General features: G+C 44.8%; 1 protein-coding gene across 1 annotated transcript in view; it reads left to right on the top strand.

Annotated features, from left to right (window-relative positions):
* The first annotated feature begins 1,448 nt into the window (after positions 1 to 1,448).
* The window catches only part of SCNN1A (sodium channel epithelial 1 subunit alpha), a 215,940-nt gene continuing 197,495 nt past the window's right edge, over positions 1,449 to 19,893 (top strand). The window contains exon 1 of the mRNA XM_073684901.1: positions 1,449 to 1,724. The gene's annotated coding sequence lies outside the window, so the exon portion shown is untranslated. The remainder of the gene's footprint in view (positions 1,725 to 19,893) is intronic.

The following is a 19,893-nucleotide window of genomic DNA, read 5'->3' as shown; positions in this document are numbered from 1 at the left end:
AGCGCAGCAAAGCTGGTGTAGCTCTCCACAGGTAGAGCTTAGCTCCAGGGCGTTGCAGGGTTGTTATAGATGAAGTAGGTGTGTAGAGTGGTGCAGGGGATGATGGCGCAGTAATAATTCGCAGAGACAGTGGGGTGCAGTCTTCAGGGTTTTACTCACGATTTTTAGACTCCAAGTTACCAGGGCCAGGGTAACTTCCCACGTCGTCCTGTGCTTACTCAGGGAGGGGTTCAGCAAACCCTCAGGCAATTCCAGAGTACTTAGCGGGACCCCGTCCTGTGTGTTCCTTCTGGCCGTCTCCCTGCACCTCACACCCAGTGTCCCAAGCCGGTGACCGCGGACTTTGTCGGGCGACGTTTTCTCTGTCCCCTGCGTCCTCTATGGCCACCTTTTTGGTGAGTTAGATGTGCTGTTGGCTGCAGCACCTGAAATGCTGCACCCTCCGGTTATCTAGTTGAGACTTGAAGAACTCTGCTAGTTTAGGGGCCGGTCCCCTCTCAGCGGCCTGATCCTTCCACTCCTGGTGGGTTCGGGCGCACGGGTGGCATCCGCACTGCCCGTGCCCCTAGGATCCTTTCTGCTTTACTGGAGCCTTCCTTCCTGCTCCTCTCCTCTCTTCAGTCTGTCCTGGGCCTCTCTCACTAGGCCCTCCTCCTGAGCAGAGCTCCTGCTCCTTTCACTGTTCTCCCAGACTGCTCTGGCCTCACAAGATGGCTTCTCTTTTTATATCCTCCTTCTCAAGTGCTCCCCTGATCTGCTTCCTCCATCCACACCCACTACATGGTTCCCCCTCTCTTGGTTCCCCCCACTCCAGCCAGGGACAGGGCTCAGCAGTGCAGCAATGCATCTTGCCCATCCTGCTGGTCTGGAGTAGTGTAGTGTTGGATGTTGGTGTTTGGGTCCCGGGCAGTACTCCATCCTTACCTGAGAGAAGGAGACACCACACCTCTGGGTGAGATTCAGTACCTCTGTGGCGACTGAACCCGCAGGAGTGCCACACATGTCTTGCATAAGTAATCTAAATTAATCTCATATATCAAGACACGCACATACCATTCCTAGATTCTGAATCTTAAGACAAATCAAGACTATTTAAAGGGGCAGTCCTTTTTTTTTAAAGTATTTTTGTTAGAACGCACCTTCCTCAAAAAGTTTGATCACATATATTCCATTAAAACAAATGGGCTGTTCATGCAATGCGTGGACATGTCAGATCCTCCAGCATGAAAGATATTATTTCTTGTCTTGAAAAATAGATGAGGGTCCTGAATGAACAACGTCCTGAAGTAACTAATAAGCAGATAATCTGACAGTGGGTTTTCCGTTATGAGATCTGCTACATCTGACACAATATGGAAGCTTCAATGCCATTGTTAAAGGATGTGAGCAAAGCTGTGTTTCCCAGGTAAGCAGCAGGAGGGAGGGACTGGGGAGGTTCACAGGTACCAGACTGCCAGATACAACTGGAAAAAAACCAGTTCAAGCTCTACCTGGTCCAGGTGAACTCTATGGGAGGGGACGGGAGCAAGAGAGAGAGAGAGACAGCCAACAGGTGAAGGGGGAGCTGGAGAGACTGCAAGGTGCATTCACTGGGGAAGAAGCTGGCTAGAAAACACCAAAAGAAAAGCTGGACATTGGTCCGACAACTTAAGAAGAAAACCGAAAAAAGCCCTGATGTAAAGTAGATGCTCATCTCCTGCACTATCCAGGGCACAAGGACTAAGGTTTGTGACTTCTCATATAATTGTGCCAATACTATACCCTAGAATACTGTGAGCCGCCTCCTACAGTCAAGCTGAAAGCCATTTCTTGGTTACCAACGACCACACGTCTGCTATTACAGTTCCTATTGAGTTGTCACCCATCTTTTCTAGACTCCTGAATTGTAATACCATATTGATATAAAGCATTGAGGGTATGACTTGCTCTATAAGGATGCAGAATTCACATTCAGGAGCCTTGAAAAGCTGGGAGACAAAGAACATGGGAGCTGTAAGGGGAGAAGAAGGGGTATTACATTTATTTTACAAAAACATATAACTAAGAAGTTCTCAGGGACTTATATTTATAAAGAACATAAGGTATGAATAGATGGGTAGATAGATGTACACATGGAATAAATACTATTTTTCACATTTATGAAATGGGAGAGCTGCCATTTATTATTTAATATATACAGTAGTGGGGACTCTGGCTTGTCCTTGCACTTTTTTAGTGGTGCTTTCTATATCTCTTTTGAAATAATATCTATATTAAAAAAATAAGGGATGGCCATGGGGTCTAAACCACCCCCTCAACTTTAATGATAGATATTTCCTCCTTTTTTGAAAAAAAACCCATAAAACTAAAAAAAAACATATATTGTACAAATGACTCAAGTCCTCAGAGAATTATATTTAGAGGTGATTGCTCTTTAAGAACACTAAAAGCTATTGTAGCTGTCACATTGTGCAATACTGAAACATTGGGCTTTTTCCAAAAGATTTGCCCCCTTGAGTTACCGCTTCCCCCCTCCTGACGCCTGGCAAAGTGACAGCACATATTCAGAATATGTACATATCTCTTAATGGATCAGCGTGCATTTTCTATTACACTAGAGAAGGAATTTTTGTACGCTTGAGCAACGAGGTGAAACCAGAACGACTGGATAATGGAAGGGCGAAAGAGACATGTAAAAGGCCTGATAATTATCATATAGCGCTTTAAAGGAGAAACTATACATAGAATTGTCTTCTTTCTATTTGAAGTACAATTATAATCTGTTGTTCTCTGTTATCAGCTCGTTCAGTCTGATATGTTAATTGAAAGGAATTACCTATAGGAAGTCAATAAAAACTCCCGGCTACACCCCCTATGTTTTGTCACCTATCTGCAGTTCTGAGAACCTCCAGAGACATTTACATTCATATGTATGATTGACGTCTGCTGCTCCACCTATAACGCTGCTGTATTATTATAAGCTTAGAACTTTAGGTTTAGTATATTCTAATGGCTGATTGTGTGAGGCCCAATGTGTCACCTGGAAATCCCATGTGGACTGAGCCACAGTGCATTATATGTACATGATATAGTCACCAGTCTTTGCATTTTGCTATTTTAGATTTCTAAGTTTCGTTAACTGCGGTAAAGCTGAATAAAAAATCATAATAATCATTGAGGACATTAGACCATGGCAATATTCATCATACGGGCCAAATGCCATGCTACAATTCAGGTTGTTACAGACACAACAATGCCTGTATACTTTTTATTTTTTCCCATAATAAGCATGGTTTTGAAAGAACTAAGGGTTTTTGTGTTTTTTTATTTTTTCCATATCTTTAAGCATTTTATTTAACTTTTTTTTCCATTTTTGTCCTACTTAGGAACTTGTATGCACTTAATTACTTGTATAAGACACTGCAGTGTATTGTGCCCATCAGCCATATATCCTACAAGGCCCTGATTCTGGCACCAAAATGGTGGCATCTTGAGGTTTTTAAGGGGGAAAACTGCTGGGATTGGATTTAACTTTATTCCTGGCGATTGGAGAAAGATTGTATAATACGGATCAATTATTAAAAAGTTACCCATTACGTACTATAGACTTATGTCATGGGTTGTTAAGCGGGTAAAGGGGCTCCGGATGGACTTAGAGTAAAATATTTTAACCTCTGGCTTGGGTTACAGGAATAGTGTTTATGTTATTATTATTGTTGTCATTATGGTTAGGTGCATTTAGAAGAGATAAGGGATGGCCATGGGGTCTAACCCAACCCCTCAGATCCCCATAACTTCTGATCATCAATACTACATTCTCCACACAAGCCAGCCATGAAAATGCATTAACTGTCAAGCAACATCTTTTGCTCTGAGCTCCCAAGAGAGGTAAATGATGTGCGGTTATATTGCTATGATTTATCTCCTGCGAGAATAAAGGCAAAAGCAAGTTGCAATCCAACATTCCTAATCCCTCTTGCCATTGACATTTGTTGTTGAGAGAGAGTTGGATGGCCCCATACAGGTTTGATTGTCTTTTCTCTTACATATATGGCCTGATTTTCCCTATACCTACAATCTATGTGCAGCCATACCAAGACAGGAACTGATATCACCAAGTTTCTCAACCACACTGAAATATGAAGTTATATGATGTAATTTTATGGACATTTACACTTTGCAACTATTCTCCTCTATGGCAAATTTATAGAGGTCTTAAACAAGGTCCTTTCTCCATTAACTCAAAATGCCTTAATAGAATAAACTGGGTTTTCTACATCGGACCTCGTTATAAAATTATCTATTATGACCCTAAATTTCTGAGGTTCTATAATTTAACTCCTTACTACTAATGTGGGCCTTTGGGAACCGACAATATCTTTCTTTTTTTATTTTTAATCTTTGCGTCCCAAAAGCCTGAACATTTATATTTTCCTATGAATGTATCTGTATGAGCGATAGTGGTTTTTTTTTTTTGTTATTATTATTTTTTTTTTAATGGCACCATTGTGCTATGCATGAAATATGTTAATTACTTTTTGTTTTGGGAATATGCAAAAAAAATTAATATAGCAAATCCAAAAATGTTTGGGTTTTATAAACTTTTTTTTCCGTGTGTTAGTACAATTACGGCCAAATTTATATATATATTTTTACTACTTTAAAAATAACGTTTTTCTGTCTCCATATTCTTAGAACCAAACCTGTATTATTTTTCGATGTGTCTGTTTGATAAGTTTTCATTGCATTTTTTAGGTGACCTAAAAACTGTAATTCTGGCATTATTTTTAATTTATTTTTTTAAAGATGTTCATCATTTGGGCCAAATACTGTTCTGTTGTTCAAGTTGTTATAGACACCACAAGCTGAACTATAGCTACACTTTTTCTTTCTTTTTCACAAAATAAAGTATTGCTATCGAAGAACAGAACAAAGTTTTTTTTGGTGGTTTTTTTTTAATTTTTTTTATATCTTATTACATTTAGCTCGTTGTTGGGTTTTTCATGAACATTTCTAGTAGAAGAATTATAAAGATGATTCAGCTCCTGGTTTACTCTGTGAACCAGATCTGCAAAATCACTTGTAAACTTTCCAGTCATTGTGCCGAGACCATTTATGACCCTTTACAACAAGCTCTCTTGGCCTGGTCAATACTTTATGGGAAAATTGGGCAACAAAAGAATATTTGTAAGATCCCTTCATAAGATAAAGCTACAACTGTCTAATTTGGCGTTTCAGATTAGTGAGCTGGAAAGATTGTGTTGGCTTCTGTACACCATTTACAAAATTTACGACCCTTTAGTGTAGAGGTGACTAGAGATGAGCGTTGTTCTACTCAAACTGTTCGCCAATCTCAAATTCGAGCTGTTTTGGGCGGTGTTCGAGCCGTTCGGCGAACACGAACAATTTGAGAAAAATTCGGCTGTTCGAGGTTATGTTCGATAACTGTTCGTGCATCAAAATCATAACTGGATTTTTTCTCAGTAATGATGAAAATTAATGTTAATACGCAGTTTGAGTGTACAGCGGGGCGGGGGGAGGGGCAGGGGATGGATCTCTGCAGGAACAATGAAGATCTCCATTTTTTTTTCTCTTTCCCGCATTTGCAGTGGGGAGGTGCAATCTGTCAGCCTATCAGCAGCGCACACACGGAGCGAAGTGCTTTTTTTCACACAAGCAAGGGCATGTGTCATTGGCAGTGTATGTCACATGTCCTTGCCCTATAAGACCAAGCCATTTTCCCCGTCGCCACCATTTTCTCACTGCTGCAGCTGCGTGTTAGACGGCACCGCTGTTACTGTGTGCGCTATACCTTGTTAATTTCAAGCCAATTTTCGCACAAATATACAGATAGCTTGGGAGTAGGGAATAGTTGTGATTGCAGTCCTTTTAAGGACTAGGTTACAGCATTTCCTACGACTTTTATCAGGGAGGTCTGTGCTCTTAAATAGATAGGTTGTGGGAGTAAAGACTAATTGTAATTGGAGTCCTTTTCAGGACTAGGTTACATCAGTTCCTATCAGTTTTTGCCAGGCAGGTCTGTGCCAGTGCTGTGCAAGTTTTTTTCACAGCATTTGGCTGAATCTAGCAAAGCTAATCCTTTTTGGCCTATTGCAGAGTGTGTTAGTCAGTGGAGTAGCCTATCTGTGTTGCAAGATATAACACCTGTGTATAGAATACCAATTTTTTTACTGCACCTAGTGAAGTAAAATCTTTTGGGCATAGCATCATTCTATTAGTCCACCTATACTGACCTCCATCAGGTTGCAAACTGAATATAATTTTTTTCTGCATCTAGCTCTGAAAAAATATTTGGGCTTCTAGCAGTGTGTGGGACTTGGTCTATTAGTCCATCTATACTGACCTCCATCAGGTTGCAAATTAAAAATAATTTTTTTCTTCATTTAGCTCTGAAAAAATATTTGGGCTTCTAGCAGTGTGTGGGACTTGTTCTATTAGTCCTTCTATACTGACCTCCATCAGGTTGCAAATTGAATATAATTTTTTTCTGCATCTAGCTCTGAAAAAATAGTTGGGCTTCTAGCGGTGTGTGGGACTTGGTCTATTAGTCCATCTATACTGACCTCCATCAGGTTGCAAATTAAAAATAATTTTTTTCTGCATCTAGCTCTGAAAAAATATTTGGGCTTCTAGCAGTGTGTGGGACTTGGTCTATTAGTCCATCTATACTGACCTCCATCAGGTTGCAAATTAAAAATAATTTTTTTCTTCATTTAGCTCTGAAAAAATATTTGGGCTTCTAGCAGTGTGTGGGACTTGTTCTATTAGTCCTTCTATACTGACCTCCAGCAGGTTGCAAATTGAATATAATTTTTTTCTGCATCTAGCTCTGAAAAAATAGTTGGGCTTCTAGCGGTGTGTGGGACTTTCTCTATTAGTCCATCTATACTGACCTCCATCAGGTTGCAAATTCAAAATAATTTTTTTCTGCATCTAACCCAGCCAATAGTTTTGGCCTAATACCACAGTTTGGCCACTCAGCTCTGCTCGGTTCCCATCCATTGTTTTTTTTGTGCAAACAACTCCAGAGTTGTGAATTAGTTAACCACCAAAATGAGTGGAAAAAGGCCTGCTGCTGGTGGAAAGGGGAATAGGCGTGTTGGGAAGGGGAAAAAAGGTTGTGTCCGTGGGGTAGGTGTTAAAGCAACAGTAACATCTGCAGAAGAAAGACCATCTTCCAGCCAAACTAAAATGTCTACTTCTTTTAGCGGACAATGTGATAAGATCACTTTCTTACGGCCACGCCAATCGCTACAAATTCCAGATGAGGCACAAAAACAGCAGGTGCTTCAACGGATATCAAGTGCTCCTTTAAGTGGGCTCTCCTCCACATCAACTTCAACATCACAAATACTCCAGTCCTCAAAGGTGTCACCCAAATCGCACTTGCTTCCTCACAGCTCCCAAATCTCCAGCTGCCCGTCTGAGTATGAGGTAGAACAGATGGTTGAGTCTGCAGAGCTGTTTACTCATACTATAGCCTGGGAATCAGAGGTCGACTCCAGCGCTTCTGTGAATCCAGACGAGGAAATGATCTGCACTGATGCCCAGAATCTTTATGAGTCGGATCCAGGACCAGATGCAGAAGGTTCTGACCATAATGTAGACCCTCATTCCCAAACTGTAACTCCTGTTGGTGGAGACAATGAGGAAGACGATGATAAGACTCAAATACCTGATTGGAGCGACAACTTTAGTTTTTTGTCAGGGCAGGAACAGGTTGGCTCTGAGGACGACGGGTGTGATAACGCACAGGGTGATGATGATGAGGTCGGAGATCCCACTTACTGTCAACCCACAGTCAGCCAAGAGATGAGGTCAGCAGAGGAGGTGGAGGAAGATGCTAGTGACGACGAGGTCAGGTTGCGCCTTCCTGGACAGAGACGTAGTACTGGAAGCACGTCAACAACTGCATCCTCAAACACAACTCTGCCTCTCACCACAAGTCGTGGTGGCTCTTCAGGTCGCATGGGTGCTAAGCCTTGCATAGCCTGGGCATTTTTTCAGATCGATAAAGATGACCCAACTCGTGTTATCTGTAACATTTGTCAGCAAAAGCTAAGTAGAGGCCAAAAAATACATAGTTTGAGTACTTCATGCATGAACCGGCACATGGACATGAAGCATAAGTTGCAGTGGGAAGCTCAGTGTGCTACAATGCGGCCTAGCCGGCCGGGCCAATCACCGTCTGCCATATCTTGTGCATCCGCGGCCTCTTCATCCTCTGTGACTGGGGGGACAGCAGTCACACCTGTTTTGGGGCGCAGACCTGCCACCTCTTTACCCGCAACAGCCAGCGTGATTGGCAGGTCATCATTTTCTTTGGAGGTGGTAACACCAGCTGGTGTTGAGCGCTGTCCGACATCGATAGCACCACCTTTGGATCAAGGCAACCTAACATGTCCGCCTGCATCTTCCTCACAGACCGGCAGTTTGCCGGGGACACCCTTATCAACCCCGTCTAAGCACAATAGCCAGCCCTCGGTCCCTCAGATGTGGACAAGTAAAAGACCATTTCCTCCTAGCCATGAGAAAGCTAAGAGGTTGAATTTCACCATCTGCAAGCTCTTGGCTACAGAAATGCTGCCTTTCCGCCTGGTGGACACAGAGGATTTTCGAGACCTTATGTCCGTCGCAGTGCCCCAGTACCAGATGCCCAGTCGGCACTACTTCTCAAAGAAAGGTGTGCCTGCGCTCCACCAGCATGTCGCACACAACATCACCGCTTCTTTGAGAAACTCTGTGTGTGACAGGGTGCATTTCACCACAGACACTTGGACGAGTAGGCATGGACAGGGGCGTTACATGTCGCTGACTGGGCACTGGGTAACTATGGTGACAGCAGGACAAGGGGCTTCTGTCCAAGTCTTGCCGTCCCCACGAGTTGTGCGTCAATCCTCTTTATGTCAAAGTTCCTCCACTGCTTCTGCCTCCTCAACCTCCTCTCGGTCTTCCACCTGCACCCAAAGCCTGTCTGGTCATGCCACAAGCTTTCTAACTGCGCAGAAGGGATCCTGCACACCTCCTTACTATGCTGGCAGTAGGGCTCAACGTCATCAGGCGGTTTTTACATTGAAATGTCTGGGAAATGTGAGTCACACAGCTGAGGAGTTGTGGTCAGCTCTGGAGAACCAATTTCATGAATGGTTGTCTCCACTGGACCTGAAACCAGGGAAGGCCGTGTGCGACAATGCTGCAAACCTGGGTGCGGCCCTTCGCCGGGGCAATGTCACACACGTGCCTTGTATGGCTCACGTGTTGAACCTGGTTGTCCAGCAATTTTTAGCCCACTATCCCAGACTAGATGGCCTTCTGCAGAGGGCACGGTCGCTGTGTGCTCACTTCCGCCGTTCGCATCCCGCAGCTCAGCGACTTACATCTCTACAGAAGTCGTTGGGCCTGCCACTTCACCGGCTAAAATGCGATGTGCCTACCCGGTGGAATTCAACTCTGCACATGTTGCAGCGACTGTGGCAGCACCGACAAGCCCTGGTGCAATACGTTCTGACGTATAGCCTGGGCCAACGAGATTCAGAGGTGGGGCAAATCACGCTGGAGGAGTGGTCTCAGATCAGGGACCTATGCACCCTTCTGCACAGTTTTGAAATGGCGACGAAGATGTTTAGTGCTGACGATGCCATTATCAGCATGACTATTCCGGTGATTTACATGCTGGAGCACATGTTAAACAGAATTCGGAGTCAGGTGGTGGCACAAGAGGAGGTGGAGGAAGTAGAGGAGGAGGAGTTGTATGCGGAAGGGCTAACATCTGCAAGGTCCAGACGGTCAGCAGCACCAAGGCGGCAGGCATGTGAGGGTAGGGGAGATGGTTTTACCAGGGCGCATGAGAGCAGCCAAACTAGTGAGGAAGGTGCAGGAGCCCAGGAAGAAGTGGAGGACGAACTGATGGAAGACTCATCAGATGAGGGAGACCTTGATCACATTTCTGTTGTGCGAGGTTGGGGGGAGAGGACAGAGGAAGGAAGCATGATTGTTACCTCGCCACCAACACAACAGGGACTTGGTGCTCCTGGATGCGCAACACACATGAGTGCCTTCTTGCTGCACTACCTGCAACATGACCCTCAAATTGTGAGAATTAGAAATAATCCTGACTACTGGGTTGCCACACTGTTAGATCCCCGGTACAAAAGTAAATTTGCAGAAATTATTCCTGCCATAGAAAGGGATGCACGCATGCAGGAGTATCAGCAGAGACTGTTGCAGAATCTTACATGTGCTTTTCCACAAAATACCAGTGGTGCACGTAGTGAATCTCACAGTTCCAACTTGCCAACCGTGGGACCGTCAAGTGTTCAGCACTCAAACCGTAACAGAACCACAGTATCTGGTGGTAACATCAATTTTGCGGAATCATTTCACCACTTTTTTAGCCCATCCTTTGCAAGGCCACAGGAGACAAGAAGTCTGACACATAGTCAACGCCTAGAGACGATGGTACAGGAGTATCTCCAAGTAAACATTGAAGCCACGACTGTGTCACTGGACCCTTGCTCTTTTTGGGCTTCCAATCTGGATAAATGGCCGGAGCTAGCCACTTACGCCTTGGAGATCTTGTCATGCCCCGCAGCCAGCGTTCTGTCTGAACGTGTGTTCAGCGCTGCTGGTGGTGTGCTGACAGATAAGCGCACGCGGCTCTCCACTGATAATGTAGACAGACTCACGTTCATAAAGATGAACAAATCATGGATCCGAAACGACTTTTCTACCCCTGTGTCATCCTGGGGAGAGTAAAAGCTTGATGATTGGTTAAAATCACCCTACCAACCGTTTTAAGCTTTCAAATTACTAATCATGTTTATCTGTATCTTGACTGGAAAATAATTTGGGCTTTGTAGCAGTGTGCAGCACTGATCCTATTAGGCCATCTATACTAAAGCTTCACCAGATTTAAAATTAAAAATAATTTTTAGCTGCATCTAGCCCGGAAAATAATTTTGGGGCTCCGAGATGCGCAAGGCACATAAGTGCCTTCTTGCTGCACTACCTGCAGCATGACCCTCATATTGTCAGAATTCGAAGTAATCATGACTACTGGGTTGCCACACTCTTAGATCCCCCAAACTTTTCGATCAACCTTTTCATTTTAATAAAGACCAAAAAAATGGTCATTTTTGAAATTATAAGCATTAGCAGGTTGTTAGAAACTGAAATCAAACAGTTTTCAACTCAAAACTTTATTCTAGGTGATGTTACATTTTCACATAGGACCCCTTGTTCGAAAGGAGCTTCTGAACTCTCTCGTCCATTGAATTTGTCAGGTTTTGGATGGTTTCTGCTTCAATTGTTTTGCATGAGGACAGAATACCCTCCCAGAGCTGTTGCTTAGATGTGAACTGCCTCCCGCCATCATAGACACTCCTTTTAATGATGCTCCAAAGGTTCTGAATGGGGTAGAGGTCAGGGGAGCATGGGGGTCACACCATAAGTTTGTCCCCTTTTATGCCCATATCAGCCAGAGATGCAGATGTTTTATGTGCAGCATGAGATGGTGCATTATCATGCAGAAAAATGATCTTGCTGTGAAATACACGGTTCTTCTTCTTGAACCATGGCAGGAAGTGCTGTTTGAGAAAATCCACATACATTATGGAGTTCATCTTTAGCGCCTTCAGGGATCCTAAAGGGGCCGACAATCTCTCTCCCCATGATTCCAGCCCAAAACATTACTCCACCTCCTCCTTGTTGGCGCTGTAGCCGTGTTTGCGTGGGGTGTCCATCAACCAGCCATCCTCCACTCCATCCATCTGGACCATCGAGCGCTGCACGGCACTCATCCGTGAACAAAACAGTTTTGAAATCAGTCTTCATGTAATGTTTGGCCCACTGGAGCCGTTTCTGCTTGTGTGAAGTGGATAGAGGAGGTCGACAGGATGGCGCATGCACAGCTGCAAACCTCTGAAGGACCCTGCATCTTGTTGTTCGGGGGACGTTGGAGGCACAAGCAGCTTCAAAAACTTGTCTGCTGCTATGACAAGGCTTTTTTGCCGCTGCTCTTTCAACCTGACGTAATTGCCTGTAGGAAAGAGTCCTCAATTTGCCCTTATCAGCACGCACACGTGTGTACTGTGAATCAGCTACATACTTCTTGATTGCCAAGACACTTCATCCTGATCATCGCACAATGTTGATTGTAGTCATGCCTTGACCTAAACACTCCACAATTTGTTGCTTCTCAGCAGCCGACACATCCTTTTTCTTTCCCATTTTGGCAGAAAATGTAGGCTGCTTAATAATGTGAGACAGCCTTCTTAAGTAGTCTTGCCTTTCATTGGACACACCTGCCAAACTAATTAGCACAGGTGTCTGCAATTGCTTACAGTGATATAAAGAGCCCTGACACACATCACCATCAATGAGTTTAACTGACAAACAAACAAATTCTTCCCTTATCACTCCTAAACACTTTTTGTATAATAATTTGGAACGCAGTGTACATGTGCTTTTCCACAAAACACCAGTGGTTCACGTAGTGAATCTTACAGTTCTAACTTGCCAACCGTGGTCTGTATGGAGTTGTTCAATAAAGGGCCCAAAATTAAGATAACATAGATGGGAGAGGTCTCTATGAATAGGAATTCCTAAGTATTTGATACCCTGTGAGGGCCAGGCAAAGGGAAAGTTGGACTGGATGGAATCCTATATGGATTTGGGGAGGGAGACATCGAGGGCCTCAGACTTCGCTGCATTGATTTTAAAATTTTACCATGTAACAAAGTGATCTATTTCAGCCATAACAGCAGGGATGGATATATGTGATTGAGTGATATATACTAGGACATCATCAGCAAATAGAGAGCACTTGTACTCGGTGCCTCCCACCTCAATCCACCTAATATTGGGGTTATGGCGAATTGATGAGAGCAGGTGCTCCGTCACTAGGATGTATAAGAGAGGGGACAGAGGACATCACTGCCTTGTCCCATTGGTGATTGTGAAAGGTGATGAAAATGTTCTGACGCACCCCCTGGGCCTTGGGACACCCGGAGCCGGACCCTTTTTGGTGGATGCTGGTGGTTGTAGTCTTCGTGCCGGCGACCCGGTTCCGTGGCTCAGGGCGGTCAAACCAGTGGCGGAACTATTTATGTGGTTTTCATGTTTAAATGTCCGACTACGCCACCCGTGGATTGCGGTCAGAGTGAACCGCCGCTCCAGGGCAGACCACTGAGGCTGGTGTTGTGGGTGCAGCAGAGCGTAGCATAACTCCCCACGGGAGGAGTATAGCCTCAGGGCAGTGTATGCGGAGGATGGGGGTGATGGTGCAGGGCAGCAGCAGTAACGACACGGAGTCAGTGATGCAGTTCAGGGCCTTTACTCACAGTTCTTATTATCCAGACCACGTCTGCAGGTAACGGCTGCCCACATCGTACTGTGCTCACCAGGTGAGGGGCTCAGACAACTCCCAGATAACTTTGGAGCACTTCACAGGACCCCCTTTGTGTGTCCTTTGTCTGGCCTTTCTTACCAACACTTCTGTCCGGCTGCCTCGGGCCTCCTCTTGGTAAACTTGGCGCCAGTTTCCCTGACCCTATGTGGTGCCTTCCTAGCGGGTGTAGCGAGGGGCTGCGCCACATAAAATGTCAGAGCCTCCGGTTTCTAGCTGAGGGTCGTTTCCTGCCTCCACTAGTTCGGGGACCGGTCTCCCCCTTTGGCCTGACCCCTCCACGCAGGTGGATTCGGGCGTGCGGTGGCGACTCGCCTGTCCGCACCCCTGGGATCCCTTCATTCCTCGTTCCTGGAGCCTTCTCCGCTCCTCTTCCTTCCTTCTCCCTCTTCCAGGCCTGGGCCTCTGTTACTAGGCCCGCCTCCGGAGCAGAGCTCATGCAGAGCCCCTGCTCCCTGCCACTTCTGCTCAGACTTCTCTGCACTGAACTAAGATGGTGCCCACCTTTTATACTCCCTTCTCAATGCACCCAGGAACTGCTTCCTCCCTGCTCCTGCACTACAGGGTTCCCCTTCCTCAGTGTTCCCTCCCCCCACTCCAGCCAGGGACAGGGACTGTCGTGCCCATCTCAGGGGCATATTGGTCGCCCTGCCCCACGGCAATGTGGTGTAATGCATGCAGGTGTCGGGTCCTGATCCACACTCCATCCTTACCTGAGAGTGAGATATCACACCTCTGGGTGAGGTGCAATACGTCTGTAGCAACCGAGCCCTCAGGGTGCTACAGTTCCATTTATCTTCAGCCTAGGTGACGTATTGCGATACAGGGCCGTGATTTTGGCTATAAAAGGGTCCCCTAGACCCCTACCCCAAGCTTTGTAAGAGAATCATATATGGCGTGCCAGGAGACTCTATGGAATGCTTTCTCAGCATCCAACGAGAGTATCTAATTACAAATTTTTAACTGCATCTAGCCCAGGAAATACTTTGTGCCTAGTAGCAGTGTCTGCTAGTGAGCGGATTATCCCGGCTGTTAAGCAAGCTGCACCACCTGTAGTTTAGACACTTAATTTTTTCAAAGGAAATGCTTCGGGACCATGGGATACTTAGTGAAGAGCATCAGGAGGCACCCCAAGGCATAGGGGCTGGGACTGGCAGTAGGATGCCTTGCGGTGGACAGCCGAGCTCGATCCTTATAAAAGCTTTTTAACTGCAGCAGCTTTAGTGGACGCTACTGGAGCTGGAATTACCGCGGCTGCTGGCATGAGACTTGCCCTCCAATAGATCCTTGTAAATGGATTTAAAGTGTATTCATTCAAATTAGAGAGACAATTTAAATTAAAAAGCTTAGAGCTGCCTCCACCACAGGGGGGCTCGCTCGACCCACCAGCGGACAGGCACCAGTATTGGGAGAGGGGGGCTGGCCGTCAGGGTTCACCGCGGCTCTGGCACAAACCCGGCGACACGGAGGTGGCACGGGCAGGAGCGGACTGAACGTGTCGGCTTCTCACTTTTTGGATTTTAGAAGGGCATGACATGCCTATATCTGTGTCTCCCCCTCCTTTTACTCCTCCACCTCTTTTCTTTTCGCATGACTATATGTACTTGTCACTTTTCCATGTGTTAGTTATGTCTTCTGAGCAGTTTGTCAGCTTTTGGACACCTTTGAAGGTGTTTTCTATGTGTTTCTATGTGTTTTTGTTTGCCTGCCATTGGTTTTAACGGTGTTCGAAGGTGTTCGACGAACAGTTCGACGAACAGTTCGGCGAACACACGGGTGTTCGACGAACCGAACCGAACTCGAACACTACGGGGGTGGCTCAACACTAGAGGTGACTCCTAGGATCCTGAGATATTTATAATAGCGGTTATAGATGAACAGTTTGATTTGTGGAGGATCAAATTTTAGTTAAATTTCCTAAAATTTGCGGTTTCTCGTGAATTTGAACATTTTGAAATTCGATTCGCAAAAAAAAAAAAAAATTCCTAGCACCATTTCCCACAGCGGGACAACGTAATTTTTGTATGGCTGCGCAGCCTCTCCATAGTGTCCTACAGCTGTGACATCCTATGGATTATCATACCTCTGGGCTATCACAGATCAATGGTTCCCAGTGGAGCATAGTTTGTACGTCAGAGTCGTTATCCATTTACAGAGTTAGTGGATAAGTCTCTCTCTCCTGTAGAGTGTAAGCCCTTATGATCAGCGGTGTCCTCTCTCTCCCCTGTAGAGTGTTAGCTCTTATGGTCAGCGTGGTCCTCTCTCTCTCCTGTAGAGTGTAAGCTCTTATGGTCAGCGGGGTCCTCTCTCTCTACTGTAGAGTGTAAGCTCTTATGGTCAGTGGTGTCCTCTCTCTCTCCTGTAGAGTGTAATCCCTTAAGGTCAGCGGTGTCCTTGCTCTCCCCTGTAGAGTGTAAGCTCTTATGGTCAGCGTGGTCCTCTCTCTCTCCTGTAGAGTGTAAGCTCTTATGGTAAGTGGGGTCTTCTCTCTCTCCTGTAGAGTGTAATCCCTTAAGGTCAGCAGTGTCCTCGCTCTCCCCTGTAGAGTGTAAGCTCTTATGGTCAGCGTGGTCCTCTCTCTCTCCTGTAGAGTGTAAGCTCTTATGGTAAGTGGGGTCTTCTCTCTCTCTCCTGTAGAGTGTAAGCTCTTATGGTCAGTGGGGTCCTCTCCCTCTTTCTCTTCTGTAAAGTGTAAGCTCTGATGGCCAGGGAGGTTCTCTCTGTCTCTTCTTCCCCACAAATATTTTACGAGCAATTACAAGCTTTCCTTTATTGAAATTTGCATGAATTTATTTTCCACAAAGCAAATATTTGGGGAAAATTCGAGGAAGTCAGCAAAATCAAATATCAAAACATTCGCTTATCTCTAATAGTGGTCTTTGGGAACCGGTCCTTTGTGCCCCGTCAGATAACAATCTCCAGTTTGAGTAACATTACATGGAGTTTGTATGTTCTTCCCATGTTTCCATTGGTTCTTCCAATTTGTCCTGAGCCAAATATATTATCTTACAACAGTTGTACCATGAATACTTCGAAATCAATGGCCTCGTAAACCAAGCAAAGCTGCTAATGCTATAACGTTTGGTCTCTCTGCTTTTGGGCTCAATATCATTACCATCGATAATTTTGGTTCTGTGTTCAAATCCCACCAAGGACAACATCTGCAAGGAGTTTGCATGTTCTCCCCGTGTTTGTGGGTTTCCTCCGGGTTCTCCGGTTTCTTCCCACACTCCAAAGACATACTGATAGGGAATTTACATTGTGAGTCCCAATAGGTGTGGGAAAGACTTAGTGCAACACAGAGGGAAGAGGGAAAGGGAGCTCCGACACTAGGGAAAGGGGGGAGTGGAGACCTCCTAGTCTGATCTAATGTCACCCTGTCTCAACTACAGTCCCTATTTTGGCTCTTCACCAATCGCCGCACGCGTGCTTCGCCCTGACTTTCTCTGGTGTATGGCTAAGGCTAAGGAAGGAAGGAGATGAGCAGTAGTCGATCTCCACTAGACTCTATAGACAACAAGGGTAGACAAACAGGGGGAAATTGCTTAGCTTTATATGACGCCAAACAAATGAGCACATGGCCTCAAGCTCCAGAGAGGACGAAGTACTGCTCTTGCTAAAGCCTCACAAGTAGTAATGAATATCGCCGGCACCTCCCTCTCAGACACACCAGGTATTTATACACTCATGCCAGGGAGCTAATTAGCCAGAGGGAGGAAGCCACTGGGTCCTAGAGACAGCCTCTAAGAAGATGTCTGTAATGCCAAACGTAGAGATCTCCTGCAACCAACTGCAGGGCGAGTGTCTGTCACCTCTGACACACCCGTGACACAGTGATGTTGTCTAAAGCGCTGTGGAATTAATAGCGCTATATAAGTGAGTATAATAAATACACCTCCTTTAAAAAAAACATTAATGTGATATAACAAGGAAGAGAATTGAACTTCGCGTATAATCTACTTGTCAACATGCTGCACATTGTCTCGGGACGGGAACTGTCAACAGAGCATTTCAGTCGTCCATCCACCGAATGTAAAACCTGCGGTAAGAGTGAGATATCCAGAAACATACAAAAGAAATCAAAGACTTATTGACAGTCATCATGTTTACTGATTGGCACCAACTTATTTCCACATGGCTAGACACAGATCATGACTACTGATATCAGTCTGTTGCGTTGATGGGGCTCATAGTCTCAATTACCTGTTTCACACTCACGCACTTTAAGGATAATTTTATAAGCTAAAAACAAAATCTATCAGGAGTGTAGGAGGAAACCCACCAAATAGATGGAGAACATGAAAACTCATCCAGGACCTCAAAATTCTTGATGGAGGAGACCATGTGGGTTGAACTGTTCTCTCTGCAGCCTGCTCAAAATGGTGATCATGTGGCCCTAAAAAAGAAAAGAGGGGTAGAGCAGCATGAACAACAAAGCATAAAATCCAAGAGTCATCTGTGTAGTGCACAGATGAACATGGGTTCTTCTCTTTCCTATTCAACTGTTTAATTCTACTGTAGCATGCAAGCAAGTATTATATGCTTTTCATTGAAGTCAGTGGGCTGCACATGTAATTCATAGAGTTGAGCAAAATGATTTGAAGAACTTTGGTCCAGCGGCCACGTTGGTAGTCCAAAACCATCGGACCAGAACTCTACAAACCTCCTACTACCCACTGTCACTCCTATCGCCTCTTCTGTATATGTTCCAATGTGATGCCATATGCAATGATGACCTCGCACTGAACCTACTAATAAAAAGAAGAGCCTGAGAATGCCAGAAGGTGGGAGAAGGTTTGAAGGTTGCTGGTCCGGCAACCACAGACTAATAAAGTGATCACTGGACCAGGACCCTGCAAATCTTTTATGCTCAACTTTAGTAATTCATGAATTTGGTTTGTTCTCCAAAGAGAAGTGAAGACCTCAGGGTCGGAGGACACCCCACCTATTAACTCTGAAACCCCTAGTTGGGTATTAGATATCCTCTATCTTTAAATAACTTTAATGAGGACTGAAGAAGCCATAGAGAAGTCATTCTAGGCACAATTATCTTTCTTCTGGGGCATAAATGACAGCTCAGTGCTCAGGTCAGAAGGTAAAGTGATTCCTGGAACAAACGATTCTCTGATCTTTCATTCAGAAAATAGCGAGGTCTAAATACATGGTTGTGTGAATGCGCCCTTTACCATTCCTCATACCGACGTTCTGAGAAAAAAAATATATTTTTTGACATATTTCTCGATTTCGAGGCTGTGCCATAACAGTATACTAATACTAAGGTGTTTTTATTACTAGAAACTTTTTTTTCTAGTTTTTTTTTTTTGCTGCAATTTTTAAGATTATGACAAAACTGTTGCCATTAGAGTTAGAGTTATTGTGTTAGGGTGCTGATCACAGCAAAAAAATGGAAAAAAAAAAAAGGTTTGATGAAACTGCCCTGGAGGCAGCTGAGGAGAGGAGCTGGAACATACTAGTTTTGGGTACAGATTGTGACAGCAATGAGGGCCACCTTTCAGGATGATAATAGGTTTTTGACAGGTACTTCGAAAGTTGCTCCAGGAAAAATGTAGCAGAAAGGAACTGTGAACATTCGTCTTAGTCATATCTTGCAGAGTCATTACCGATATCAGTTCATCTGAAAAAAATCACATCTCAAATTGTGATCTGACCACAATGTAAATCAACTGTAACACTGACGTTCCCGACCACAGCGGCCTTATAAATATGGGGCCTGATTTCTCCAGAACGGCATTCTGTACACCAATCTTGATGAAGAGTGCGCTGGAGTAAAATGCGCCAAATTCATTAAAAGATGTGCACCTCTAAAGGAATTTGGGGCATCTTTCGGCTGCGAGGCAAGAAACATACTGCAGTCAAGGAGTGGAGTACAACTCTGGTATCATTTATGCCACTTAAATGATGATGATGAAGTTGTGGTGGAGCTCGACCATACCCTCTCTGTTAAAAAAAAAGTCATACAAACTCCAAAAGTTGCAAAATGATTGCACAACTATGAATTGTGCAACAATTTAGCAACTTATCAAAGTTTTACACCAGAATTCTTGTGAAAATTGATGTATCGACTCCATGGTGTTTGGATCATGTTCGATGGCTGGTGTTGTTCTCACTTTGCCAATCTCAGAGAAAGGAGTTCAAAATAATTTGGGGTCAGCACCCCAATATATTTGGTCAGCTTTGTGCAACTGTGGAGTGGTACAGTGAGTGCTCTTGAATAAAACACCTCCAAGACCTTACTTCATGGCAGACAGACTTTCCAACCTACAAGTATGATGTTGTAGTCGTGTTGCGGAGTATTTTATTACTTTTTATGCTTTTTTTATGTTTATTCTTGTTATGCACACGCCCGGGCTAAGCGGCGTGTGCGTGTGATTGGTAGTGATTCCACTGGACCGTGCCGGAGAGTGAATGCCTGGAGGGGCGTGACTAAGTATTCACCCGATCCGACCAGGGTCGCACGACGGCATACG

The sequence above is a fragment of the Phyllobates terribilis genome, unplaced genomic scaffold (genome assembly GCF_046119375.1).
Source record: "Phyllobates terribilis strain yellow unplaced genomic scaffold, ASM4611937v1 Scaffold_5__5_contigs__length_657084704, whole genome shotgun sequence".
Classification (NCBI taxonomy): domain Eukaryota; kingdom Metazoa; phylum Chordata; class Amphibia; order Anura; family Dendrobatidae; genus Phyllobates; species Phyllobates terribilis.
The sequence above is the reverse complement of the archived record's forward strand: the minus strand, read 5'-3'. Positions and strand labels throughout refer to the sequence as shown.